Source organism: Neovison vison, chromosome 11, assembly GCF_020171115.1.
Source record: "Neovison vison isolate M4711 chromosome 11, ASM_NN_V1, whole genome shotgun sequence".
NCBI classification, from domain to species: Eukaryota; Metazoa; Chordata; class Mammalia; order Carnivora; family Mustelidae; genus Neogale; species Neogale vison.
The window spans coordinates 194588970-194603226 of NC_058101.1; the positions used below are offsets into that span (position 1 = coordinate 194588970).

A 14257-nucleotide genomic window follows, 5' to 3' on the forward strand; every position below is an offset into this window, starting at 1 on the left:
TAGAGGTTCCTTTCTTTAGGATAGTGCCTGGATGACGGGGGCGTGGTAGGGGAACGTGTGAATCCATTCTTAGTGTTTGCTTAGTGATCTTTGCGTTTCCAAACTCCTTTAGTGGTAGTCTCCGGATATGGGGGTACTTAAACTTTTTCAGTTCCAAGTGTGAAGGAATACAGTTAGAATCGGGCTGTCTTAAGAGTTGTGTCATTTGTTGACTAGTTTCTTTCGTTTTTACAACAAGGGCATGCCCCAGGAGAATAGTCTAAACCAAAAGAGGTTTAACTCAACAAGTGTTTAAGGATCTATCGTCGTCTTGCTAAGCTAATGAAAGACATAAATGAAATTTGTGAAACTTTCCCCCTTTCTCAAGGAGCTTACAGTTTAACTGGGTAGATTAAGATGTGCCTATATGAAACAGCTGGAGAAGAATATTCAGATACATTATGTGACGGTAGAAGAAATAGAGGCTTTGAAGTCCTGGACTTCTATTTGTTACTTTTCTGACAGTTTACCTTATCTAGATCTCCTCAGTTTTCTCAGGGGAAAAAGTGATATACCAAGTTTGTGTGAGGACTTAGTGAGAAGCATCTGACCCATTGGTTCTCCCTCCCCAAAAATGCTGGTTCCTGGACCCCACACGTGTAACTAGGTATTTGCTCGAGTGTTGCATATTTTAGGTGAAGTAGAATTTCTTTTTCTTTAGGTCACATGAAAGGTCTAATATAATGAGTCAACTGAGGTTTTCTTTCGCGTACCTTGTTCCGAATTGGACTATTTTAGCACATGTCACAGATCTTTTTAAAAAGATTTTATTTATTTATTTGACAGAGAGAGAGCACAGGTAGGCAGAGCAGCAGGCAGAGGGAGAAGCAGGCTCCCTTCTGAACAAGGAGCCCAATGTGAGACTGGATCCCAAGACCCTGGGATCACGAGCCAAAGGCAGGCGCTTAACTGACTGAGCCACCCAGGCACCGCTACATGTCACAAATCTTGTATTCCTCAGCATACTGCATTATAAATAATCATTAACGGATGGTAGTGATATTTATTTCTGTGATAATGTACTTATTTAGGTTTAGTCACACATAAAATGGTGCTTGTCTCTCAAATCAACTTTTTCCTGTTTGCCAAATAGTTACTTTTTATTCTGTTTTAGAGGTTTATGTGTGCAGAGATAAGTTATCAGACAAACAGAAAACCACAGTCCTGTAATGATGTTTTAATTATGAAAACTGACTTTGAACTTTTTTAAAAAGATTTTATTTATTTATTTGACAGACAGAGATCACAAGTAGGCAGAGAGGCGGGGGGGGGGGTGTAGGGGGTGGGGGGTGGAAGCGGGCTCTCTGCTCAGCAGAGAGCCGGATGAGGGGCTCGATCCCAGGACCCTGGGATCATGACCTGAGCTGAAGGCAGAGGCTTTAACAAACCATTGAGCCACCCAGGTGCTCCTGAACTTTTTTTTAAGAAATAAATTTTTTCGTTTTGTGGAAATCATAAAAACAGTAAAACTTTTCATGGTATAAAATTGTAACACTCTGTAGTCATTTTATGGTACTTTCATGTTTGTGTGCATAGCACAACAAATTGGTTAAATCTGGTCTTCTGTGTGTAGGATGAGTAGTTAACAGTAATTCTCAGTTGACTCTTAGTTGCTTAGAATGCGAGTAACGGGATTTTCATGAAAAAGCGGTTTTAAAAGAGGAAACTGGAACAATCCCTATGGAAAAGTTAAGAAATTGTAATTCATTTGTTCCACAAATGTTTTGTTACTTTTCAGAGGTCACATGTTAAATACTGACAAAATTTTGATGTGGCAGATACCTTTGCCTTTATGGAGTTTACAGTCTAATAGGGAAGATTAAAGAAGAACAGCCGTAATAAAATAGCACATTAGTAACCCGAAGTTATTGTAATAAACCATTGTGGAGGGGTAATAGGGATTCTTGTCCTGGTTTTGAGCATTTAAGGAAGTCTTTTTAGATGGATAGGGATTTAAAGGATGAGTCCGATCTCTCCAATGAGATTGGAGAGAAGGAATGTTAACGCCTTAATTTCCATTTAGCAATGATTTTACGGTTCCAGAGAATAAATGAAACCATTTAAAAAAATCTCAGAAGTGGTGTGAAGTCATATTTAAATCCTTACGACTTTTAAAAATATGATAGTTCTTTCCAGCAGCAGAATTAAGAATTTTTTCTATCCCATTTCGGACTGTGATAATACTTGTTTCAAATATGATTTAGAGAAAATAATGGAATCATTCTATCCACAATTAGAGACATAATCTTCAGGTTCCATTGTTGATGCAGATTCTCAAACTATTTCTAATGCCTTTGTAAGATGGCCACATCCAAGGGACCCAGGCTTTTATTGTTGACTGGAATTTAAAGTTGACTTTCTCTTCTATAGATGAGACCCTTGATCCTGGTTTTCTGTCGTTCTAAGGACAGCAGTCAAAGCTTTATAAAAAGTATCAATTTAGAGTGGTATTCTCTTTTAAGTTTAGTTCCCAGTAGTGACATATTTTTGTCACAGGGACCAGTATGTATTCATGAGATTGCTTTTTGAAGAAAAGCTTAGATGAGGTGTTTTTTTTTTTTTTAAACGGCTTTAACAAAATGTTGAATTCCAAGGTTTCATGGTACTCACTTTAATTTGATGAAATTTTGAAATAGGCTTCCTAGGTAGTTAATTAACATAAAGGTTAGGATATGTAAAATGAGGCTCTTCAGTATCAAATCTAGGAAACTATGTATGACAGTTTTATGCTTTCTTTTGACTTGAATGGTATCACAACAACACACATGGAACTAGGTAAAGTTTGCCCAAGTCATTCCGGACTCTTCAGACTTTTCAGCATAACCATGCTTGTCTTATTTTTCTTCACCACTGTACAAATGAAGTTCCTACACCTGAAAAAAAGACACAAATAGCACTGTGTCCTCTAAACCCATCCGTGGCTAAGAAAACAGTCAGAGTGCTTCAGCCCTGGCGTGGGAATCTATTTTGTACTTAACATGGTCTGGCAAGCTCGTGGATTGCACTTTCTAGCAAATGCCCAGCCTTGGGGTAGAGGCTCTAATTTGGTAAAAGGTATTAGCTTTTAAATGTCTTCTCAGTTTTTCTTTTTCTAGTCTTGTCTTAAAACCTTGTGCTTTGTTTAAGGTATCCTTTAAAACAAAAGTTACATTGAACTTTTAGTTAGAAAGGTGTGCTAAGTTTCTCTTACAGTTAATGATATTCTTTGGAGCAAATGATTTAAAGAACAAAATAGCTGTTTGTAAGATACTATGTAGAAGTTGGTAACAAGCAAACTGGTCAACAGAGGAGTGTTTGCATAAATTAAAATACTGTATAATTTCTGTTACGTATCCATCTGCTTGTATGTTCCTCTATCCATCAGTCTGTCTAATATTTTGAGCATGTCCCTGCTCAAATTTCAAGCACCTGTGCAGCCTCCCCTGACAACACCAGTATATGCACGTTATTATCTAGAGTTCAGTGTTTGTTCACAAATCTGTCTTTTAGTGTAAAGTCTATACAAATCTTATTTGTGCATTCGTTGAGTTTTGACAGATGCAAGCACCTGTGCAACTCAGACCCTTATGGAAAGGCGTCATAACCTCAGAAAGTTTCCTCCTGCCGTTTTCCTAAGTCCCTGTCCCAGATACAAACACTGTTCTTTTTGTCCACTCTAGATTACGAGTTGCCTATTTTAGAAGTTCATATAAATGGAATTATATAATTCTGTAATTCCAAATATAATTATATGATATTTACTCTTTTTCTGCAAGATTTATTTGGCTCAGTTAATGTTTTTGATGTTGTATCAGTAGCTCCTTTTCCCTGCTGGGTAATATGTCATTATGTAAATGTGCTACACCTGGTTTATCCCTTCTATTGATGAACTTTTAGGCTATTTCCAGTTTTGAGCTATTGTGAATAAAGCTGCTGTGAACATTCCTGTAAAAAATTTTTTTTGTGAACATAGATTTTCTTTCTCTTGTGCAAATACCTAGTATTGAAACTGCTGGGGCTCAGGGTAGGTAAATACTCAGTTTTGTAAGAAACTTCCCAAAGTGGATGTACCATTTTACATTCTCATTAACAATACATGAGAGTTCTACTCACCATTTCCTGTTTTTAAGTGTTTCAGTTTTAACCCTTCTGGTGGGAATGTGTGGCATCTCATTTTGATTTTATTTTGCATTTCCCTGAAGTCTAATGTTGAAGACTTTTTCATGTGTTCAGTTGCCGTTTATATATCTTTTATGAAGTTTTGTCTTTTTTAAATTGGATAAAGTTTACTTTTATTGGGTTTATCTTTTTATTGTTGAGTTTTAGGAGTCCTTTGCTAGCTACACGTTATACATGTTGTGTTGGTCCATTTTTAGTAGGTCTTTTGAGCAGATGTTTTATAAAATTTAAATTTATTAAATGTATGTCATTTATATATTTATTTTATAGTTGTTATTTCCTGTGACCTATGACCTGGATAAGAACTTTTACCTGTTCCCAAGTAACAAAAATATGTTTCTTACTAAAAACTGTATGGTTTTAGCATGTACATTTAGGTTTGTGTTCACCCTTATGTTTATTGTTATCTTTGAGCTTGAGTTGAGGTAGTTTGTTTATTTGTTTGTTTATTTATCTGTGTGGCTATCCAGTTTGTTTGTTTTTTTTTAAGGACCATTTCTTGAAGAGGTTTTTTTCCCCTATTGGATTGCTTTTTTTCCATGGTCAAGAATCAGATGTTTGTATAAGTGGGGGTCTATATCCAGACTTTTTATCTGTCTTACCTATCTATCTGTTTTTATGTCAGAATTACATTGCCTGGGTAATTGAAGCTTTGTAGTTAGTTTTGAAGTTGATAGTGTGAATGTTCCAACTTAGCTCAGCTTTTTCAAGATGCTTTGGATTTCCTAGGTCTGTTGAACTTTGACTGAAATTTTAACATCACATTGTCAGTTCTACAGCATGGCATGCTGAGCTGATAATTGGGGTTATGTTGAATCTATAGGTCGGTTTGGGAAAAATTGACATCTTAAGAATATCGAGTCTTCCAATCCATGACCATTATTTAACCATTTATTTTCTCTCAGCAGTTTTCATAAATTCTAGTGTGGGGAGCCTTTCATGAGATTTTTTTTTATTCTAATTTTTAAAAGAAAATTATTATTTCTAATAGTTCTTTTGTAGATTCTTTAGGATTTTATTAAAAAATCGTATCTTCAAATAGAGGCAGTTATGACATATTTGTTCTTTTTGATAATGTTGAATAAAGTGATGAGGGTGGATATCTTTGTCTTGTTCCAACTCTTAGGGGAACAACAGTATTTTACCATTAAGTATGATGTTAGCTTTAAGTTTTTCATAAGTATCCTATCAAATAGAAGAAGCTCTCTTTCATTTCTGGTTTGTTGAGTGGGTTTATCATAAAATGGTATTGAATTTTATCAAATGCCTTTTCTGCACATTTCGAGATAACCATATGGGCTTTCTCCTTTATTCTTTTAATATATTACATTACATTTATGAAATGTTAAGTCAACCTTGCATTTTTGGGGTAGACACTATTTGGTCATGATGTCTATTCCTTTTTATATATTCCTAGATTTTGTTTGCTAATGTTCTGTTAAAGATTTTTGCTTAGATCTAAGTTTATGAGAAATATTAGTTAGTAATTTTCTTATCTTTTTTGTTTTTGTTTTTTGTAATACCTTTGTCAGGTTTTGGCATTAGGGTTATGCTACCTTCCAAATAAAGTGTATTTGGAAGTATTTATTTCTTTTTATTCTGAATGATTTTTTTGGACACTTGCCATCATTTTCCTTAAATATTTGATAGAATCCCCCAATGAAACTAAACCATAGTTTTATTTGTGGGAAGGTTTTTGATACTGAATTTAATTTCTTTAATAGGTAGATGGCTAAGATACTCAGTTATTATCCCTCAATTTTGGTGAGTTATATTTTTCAAGAAATTTGTTTATTTTGTCTGAGTTGTTGAATTTGTTTGCATAGGTGTGCTTATAGCATTCTGTTTTATTATTGTTATATTGTCTCTAAAAGCTAATGAGACAGACTCCTTTATTATTTTTCATACTGATAATTTGTATTTTCTTTGATTAGACTAGCCAGAGTGTTTATCAGTTCTACTGATTTTTTCATAGTGCCAACTTTCAGCTGTGTTAATTTTGTCCATTGTTTGTTCTCTTAATTATTTCCTCCTTTCTACTTATTTTGACTTTACTGTATTAGTTACTTGTTGCTGTTTTTGAAATACCCCAAAACGTAAGAGCTTAAGGTAACGAACATTTATTATTTCATAGTTGCTTTGGGTCAGGATTCCAGGTGTGGGTCAGCAATCTGGGCATGACTTAGCTATGTCTTCTGGCTCAAGATCTCTCATTTGACTTCAATCAAAATGTGGGTTGGGCCTGTGGTCTTTTCTGAAGGCTTGACGAGGGCAGAATCTCCTAACAAACTGTTCATGTGATTGTTAACAGGATTTATTTCATTGGCGGTTGTTGGACTGCGGTCTTTCAGTTCCATAAAGCAGCTCCCAACATGACATTTGGCTTCTTTCAGAGCCAGCAAGTGAGAGAACAAAAGAGATCAAGCAAGATGAAAGCTAGAGTCTTTTTAAAATGTAATATTACAAGTATTCCCTCATCAACTTTTGTAGTATTCTGTTAGCTAGAGGTTAATCAGTACGACCAGCCTGTATTAAAAGGGAGAGGATTACACTAGGGCATATATAATGGGAGATGGAGGTCACTGGGAGTCATCTTAGTAACTATATTGCACATTTACTTTGTTTTTCTCTTATAAATTTCATTTAGTTTTAGTTCTACAAGTAAACGTGTGTTAGATAGTCCCCAGAGATGACTACTACATATTCTTCCTCTTTATGTATACGTACACTTATCACTTACCAAAAGGTGGAGGCTTTTTCCTTCCACCTGTATTTGAGTTGGTTTTGTGATTTGCCAGGATGAATGGAATGTGGCAGTTTTGCGTGTAACACCTGAGCCTTTAGAGATCTTAAGTTTTCACTTTCATGCATTGGGAACTTTTTTGAACTCAGCCACCATGCTTTTAGAAGGACCATGGAGAAGTAAGGCTTGTGCCTTTCAGCCAGAACCCACTGCCAGCTGAGTGAGTGAAGCTTGGGTATGCCAGCCTCATCAAGCCTCCAGACGATTGTATTATCAGAATAATAAGTAGTAGTTGTTATTTTGAGCCATAGATTTTAGAATAGTTTGTTATATAGCAATAGATAAGAAATCATTATTTATAGCTACAATTCTAGTCATTTCTGTTGCAGATGCTCACTGCTAGTCCTAGTACTGATGTCTTTAGTTTTTTTGGTAATCTGTCACTTGTTCACTAGAGTTTACTCAGGAAGGTGTCCTGGAAACAGCAATACCTGAAAAATTTTTTTTTAAGAGATTTAATTTATTTATTTGACAGACAGAGATCACAAGTAGGCAGAGAGGCAGGCAGAGAGAGAGAGAGAGAGAGAGAGAGAGAGAGGAGGAAGCAGGCTCCCTGCTAAGCATAGAGCCTGATGCGGGGCTCGATCCCCGGACCCTGGGATCTTGACCTGAGCTGATGGCAGAGGGTTTAAACCACTGAGCCACTCAGGTGCCCCAACCTGAAATTTTTTTTTTTTTTCAAACCTGAAATTTTTTTAATGCCAGTAAAAGCTGTTGCCTTATTCTAGGAAGTGAGTTTGACTGTATATAAAATTTTTGGTTCTTTTTTTCTTTCCTGAGTATTTAAAAAATTATCCCATTTTTTCCTGGTAAAAGCTGCTAATGTGAAAGTCTGATGGTAATCTCATTTTCTTTATGTCCCCTACATGTCCAAAGGATTTTTTCCTCTTGCACAACGTCAACATATTCTAACAGAATTTATCTTAGTCTTAGTTTCTCTAAGTAGATTTTCTCAGATATATGTTGTGTTTTTTTACATTGCTCCAGATCTTGTATTTTAGAAAAGTTTTTTTGAATTTTAGTTTTTGGGTTTTTTTTTCTTTTTATGTATATTGGAACTTCACCTTTCACTAAATTTGCTGCTTGCTCTGTGTGTGTATGTGGTAAAAGAATACATAATATAAAATTTACCATTTTAACCATTTTTAAGTGTTAGTTCATTGTCAGTAAGTACATTCACAGTGTTGTACAACCATCACCACTGTCCATTTCCAGAACTTTTCATCATCTCAAATAAAAACTCTTGTGTCCAGTTAAACACTAACTGCTCATTCCCACCTTACCCCAAGCCCTGGGAACTGTCATATACTCTTTTTTTTTTTTTTTAAGATTTTATTTATTTATTTGGCAGACAGAGATCACAAGTAGGCAGAGAGGCAGGCGGGGGGAGGGGGAACAGGCTCCCCACTGAGCAGAGAGGCCCATGAGGGGCTTGGTCCCAGGACCCTGGGATCATGACCTGAGCCGAAGGCAGAGGCTTTAACCTACTGAGCCACCCAGGCGCCCCTGTCACATACTCTTGAATCCTTTTTAAAAAAATATATCTCATTTTTTTTTCTTTCGTTTAAAAAAAAAAAAAGTTCTCCTTTAATCTGCCATTTTTCTTAAGGCAAGAGTTGGGAGACTTATTCTATAAGTGACTGGACAGTAAATATTTTAGGCTCTGTGCCCTGTGTGGTCTCTGTTTCAGTTGTTTCAACTACTCAGCTCTGCTTTTGTGTCATGAAAATGTCCATGGACAATACATAAATGAATGGGCGTGATTTGCTCCAGTAAAGCATTATTTATAAAAGCAAGTGACAGTCATATTTGGTGCATGGGTTGGAGTTTGCTGATTGCCATTACAAGGCATTCACTGGGGTATTTTTATTCTCTGGGGTATTTTTTTCCCTTTTATTTTCCTTCTTGTTTGGTTTTTACTTTTGAAATGATCTTTTAAAAATTTTTGAACTATTTTCTGAGTTCTGTCAACTTATTTTTAATTCAGATATATGCTACTTTTTCATATGTCTCATCATTTTCATGTTGCCTTTTAGCCAGTATTGAAGTAGTAGGTCATAAATTTGTAAGTGTTTTCTTCTGGTGTGCTTTGTCTGTAGCGATGTTAATCTGCTCAAATTCTTCTTATTAAAAACTCTGCATGGGATTTCACCTCAATTTTTTTCCATGGCTCATTTTTATAGAAATTAATAAATAATATCAAGAATAAAAATAGAAGTCTGAGATGTTGAGCATTAACTCCCCTTTTTCTCATGTTGGACAAGAAAGTCTTATCTAGGATAGATGAAGTCTCTCTATAAGGTTCATGTCTTGGAGTAGTAGTATTTAAATCATGAAATATCACCATTTTATATCTCAGCTTATGTAGCCTCTGTACTACTTTTTAGGAACATTTACCAGAGATATTATGTTAAGGGCTTTTTTTATAATAAAATGGTTTCCTCATAGTCTGTTTACGTAGATTTTTTTGACAAGAAGTTTTGTCTACTCTTCTGTCTTTTCTTTTCCCTTGGGGCATCCCGTTCCTTCCAAAGGAGCTGTATAGATCACAGCTAGGTGTTCATTCTTTCCAGACCTCATGTGATTCTTTGGCAGTTAAAAGGGGAAAGAAATACACCTGGGTGATAGAAGGAGTATCATCAGGGGCCACGTTATGAGCATGCATAAGTTTAAAAATGGGATCTTTTTTTTTTTTTTTAAAGATTTTATTTATTTATCAGAGAGAGAGAGGGTGAGAGAGCAAGCACAGGCAGACAGAATGGCAGGCAGAGGCAGAGGGAGAAGCAGGCTCCCTGCCGAGCAAGGAGCCCGATGTGGGACTCGATCCCAGGATGCCAGGATCACGACCTGAGCCGAAGGCAGCTGCTTAACCAATTGAGCCACCCAGGCGTCCCTAAAAATGGGATCTTAAGCTTAGATCTCAGGATAAGAAATAATCAAGGAATGTAACTGATGCTAAGAAAATACATAGTAGTGCTAGGTTTTGGAAAGGAATAAACATTGTCATGAGTCTTGTGATCAGTTGCAAAAGACTAGCTTGTTCTTGAATGTCTTTAATAGCCTCCTTTTGCTTCACAACAACGAAATCTTTTGGGTGGTTCCCTGTAAAATATGCAGTAGGTACAATCGAAGAGATCAGTGTCTCTTAAATTCTTATTTTCTCGCACATATCAAGGTCCTTAAAGTTACTTCCACTTATGTTTATTTCTCTGATAGAAATACCCAGGAAGGTGGGATGTAGCTGTGATCATGGGATTTCCATTAAAGTTTAGGTACTCGGGATAATTTTGAGGGTTGTTTTCTAAAAATCATTTTTTGAGTAACTGAGAAAAGGTAGGAGTTTTTGATTTTGTGTGCTTGCTGGATTTTCCTTTTAAGGCTTCATCAGTGTCCGAGATTGCTTTTCCTTACAGTGAGTTGCTGGGTTCTTTGTCAACTGGAAACTTGTTTTGCCTGTTTGTTCAGTTATCTGTGGAAAGAATTAGAACTGTGAGTTTAAATCCCACCCCAACATGCCCCCCCCCTTTTTTTTGGAGTATGTCAGCTCTCTATTCAATTTAAACTAGTGTGCTTTCTAATTGTGGGGAAAAAAAGAGAAAAATGAAGTAAAGTTTTCTCTCTCCTATGTCTTCTTGATGTAACAAAAAGTACACTAATGGTTGGTGGTCACTGCTTTTTTTGTTTGTTTGACTTGCAACCTCTTTCTTATATGGTAGATTTATTTTTTTAAAAAGTGAAGAGGCATTTGGTAGGTGATTTGTATTTAACTATAAACTGCATTTACTCATCGACCCAAAATTCTTAAAGCTAAAGTCCTGCTCATCAATTACAGTTTAAAAATAACCTATGTACCCAGTTGTAATGCTTTTGAAAAGCTAGGGTATGCCCAGTTGATGCCCAGTTATAGTGCTATGACTAGACACCAAAAAGATCGGATGCCTTCGTTCTGATATATTCACCAGCCATGGAGATCATTTTGATGTTCTCATCCATCTTGTTAATAAGATGTACAGTTCTCCCTTTCCAAAAGCTCACGTTGTTCTCATGTTGACTACTCTTTTTTTCTTTTTTAAGAAGAAATGACATGGGATTACAGCTAGTGAATAAATGAATACATTTCAGCTATTTTTCCCCCCTAATGTCTTGAGAAGAGATGTCCGCCTATGCTTTTGCTATTTGTAGGAAGATATTCTTATTTGTAGTATGTAGTATGTAGTAACAGCAGTTCAGTGTTTAATTCATTGAATCGCTTCTAGTATGTGCTTTATAAATATTTGAGCAAGTGAACTTTGTAAGTTAATGCTTCTGATTTCTCATCTTCTTTCTTAAATGTATAAATAATAATCCTTGTATATTAGTCCAGTCCTTTGTCATTAAAGTGCTTTCACTGCTCTGTTGGCACATACATGAATGAACTTAGTTTTGATATTACTAAATAATAGTATAAAAACTAATAGAAATAGTAAGAATTGTCTGGGAGTGGGGCGCTTGGGTGGCTCAGTGGGTTAAAGCCTCTGCCTTCAGCTCAGGTCATGATCCCAGGGTTCAGGGATCGAGCCCCGCGTCGGGCTCTCGCTCCGCAGGGAACCTGCTTTCTCCCCTCTCTCTCTCTGCCTGCCTCTCTGCCTACTTGTGATTTCTCTCTGTCAAATAAATAAAATCTTTAAAAAAAAAAAAACTGTTACAGAGGTAGTAGCTCTTAAAAAAAAAAAAAAAAAAAGAATTGTCTGGGAGTGACTTTTGTGCTTTCCCTGTGTAGTTTTATTTAATCCTTACAGCAGCAACCATACAAGGTAGATTTTGTTTTTAAAGATGAAGCAACTGAGACTCAGAGAGTTATGTCTTTTCCAAGGTCACAAAGCTCTTAAGTGATGGGGCCAGATATAGTGTTTTCCTTAAGTGACAGGCTCACTTTGTTCATTCTCAGGAGACTGCCAGATACACAAGTCAAACAGAGCTCAAGCAGTTGCATAAGTATTGTTCCTCAGTACAACAGTATTTTGGTATCTACAAGTGATTAATGTGTGTTTCTCATTTTGTCACAAGAATATTAAAAAGGTTGTGTACTCTAGGGTTGAGTTTAGTAAAATTAATATGTATATTTTCATGACATTTTTAAGTGAAACTGGCTGCCCCCTGCCCCCTCCCCTTTTTTAAACTGTGAGGACCTGGTGGTAAAGAATACAATGACTAGGGGCGCGTGGGTGGCTCAGTGGGTTAAGCCGCTGCCTTCGGCTCAGGTCATGATCTCAGGGTCCTGGGATCGGGTCCCGCATCGGGCTCTCTGCTCAGCGGGGAGCCTGCTTCCTTCTCTCTCTGCCTGCCTCTCCGTCTACTTGTGATTTCTCTCTGTCAAATAAATAAAATAAAATCTTTAAAAAAAAAAAAGGAATACAATATCTATTAGTATAGTTTGGTGCCACTGTCTTGGTTCAAGCCAAGATGTCAGCAGTTTCACTTGCCATCACCATTGTATCACCAAGAGCACCATAAGTACATCTTCCAGATGACCAGCATATGATGTTACAAAATCGTGTAGTATCAGTGTGTTGGTATCAAAAAAGTCAAAATGGTCTTAGTATTATTTTGTAAATAGTTTTGACTTTTCCAGACTCCCAGAAAAGTCTCAGGGACCTCCAGATGTACCCACCACACTCTGAAAGCTGCTGAGCTTATGTAAGTGGTTCTTAATTTTGTTAACACTCTTTTGAGAATCTGATGAAAGGCATGAACATTCTCCCAAGAAAGATGAACAGCAAATTTTACATGTAATTTTCAGAGGATTACAAACATCTAGAGGCACTAGAGCTATATGGTTCTTAAGCTGCATCAGAATCACCCCAAGGGCTTGTTGAAACAGATTGCTAAAACCACACTCCCAAAATTTCCCATTGAGTTGGTCTGGAGTAGAGTCTGAGAATTTGCATTTTTAACAAGTCTAATTTAATGCTGATGTTGATGTTCACTTTGTGAGTAGTGATTTTTAACTCTAGACCAATTAAGTCAAATCCCAGAAGTAGGAGCAAGGCTTTTGCTTTTTACAAATCTCCTCTGGTGATTCTCACATGCAGAGTTGAGAATCACTCTTTGAGGATATGTGTAACATGGATTAAAACTCCCAAATCTAGGGGCGCCTGGGTGGCTCAGTGGGTTAGAGCCTCTGCCTTCGGCCCAGGTCATGATCCCAGTGTCCTGGGATCGAGCCCCCGCATCGGGCTCTCTGCTCAGCGGGGAGCCTGCTTCCTCCTCCTCTCTCTGCCTGGCTCTCTGCCTACTTGTGATCTCTGTCTGTCAAATAAAAAAATAAAATCTTTAAAAAACAAAACAACAAAAAAACCCTCCCAAATCTAGTGATATTAAGAACATCTAATATCTGTAAAACCTTTTTTGTTTTAGGAAGTATTTTGACAATTGTGACTCAGTGACTACTTAAGAGCCTATTACGTAGTTATTACCTCTGAGAAAAACCTGGCTTGGTATTCAAGAAATTGTAGTTTCATGGTTGTTTGGGTTTTGAGTCTAGGAAGTTTGAGTCTAGGTAGTGAACTGAAAGGGTGATCACTGAAAGTTTCTTTTTTAAGATTTTATTTATTTACTTGACAGACAGAGATCACAAGTAGGCAGAGAGGCAGGCAGAGAGAGAGGGAGGAGGCAGGCTCCCTGCTGAGCAGAGAGCCGATGCAGGGCTGGATCTCAGGACCCTGAGATCATGACCTGAGCCGAAGGCAGCGGCTTAACCCACTGAGCCACCCAGGCGCCCCTAAATTTTTTTTTTGTTTTCTTCAATTTTATGTTTAAAAAGGTATTTCCATTCTGAAATCATGTAAATGTCCACCTGAGTTTTTTTATGGCATCATTTTCTTATTTTGTACCTTAATCTGTTTTGAATTTATTTTGCTATTATACTAAGAAGTAAGGATTTTAAGTTTTGGGTTTTTTTTTTTTTTCCTAAGCAGGTAGCCAGTTTCCTTGAGCCCTTTATTGTATAATAAGTACAACCATTAAAATAAAAATGAAGATGAAGTCTCTTAATTATAGTTGAAAGCAGAGGTATTCATTAGGGCACATTTTGCTTCTTTTTCTTTGAGTCCTCGTTAACTGTTTGATTAATTCATTGTGCTGTATTTGACCTTTCTGTTTCTACTTTTATAGTGAAAGTATTTTCTGCAATAATATATTGAAATAAATGGAAGTAGACTAAAAACTCAGTGGAATTTCAGGAGTTCTTAGCTTTTCTGTCTGTCTTCTAACAGTGAT

At 36.6% G+C, this 14257-nt stretch overlaps 1 protein-coding gene across 1 annotated transcript in view; it reads left to right on the forward strand.

The window, feature by feature from the left end:
* Positions 1-14257, forward strand: part of TNKS (tankyrase) — a 206421-nt gene that overhangs the window by 813 nt on the left and 191351 nt on the right. The window lies entirely within an intron of this gene.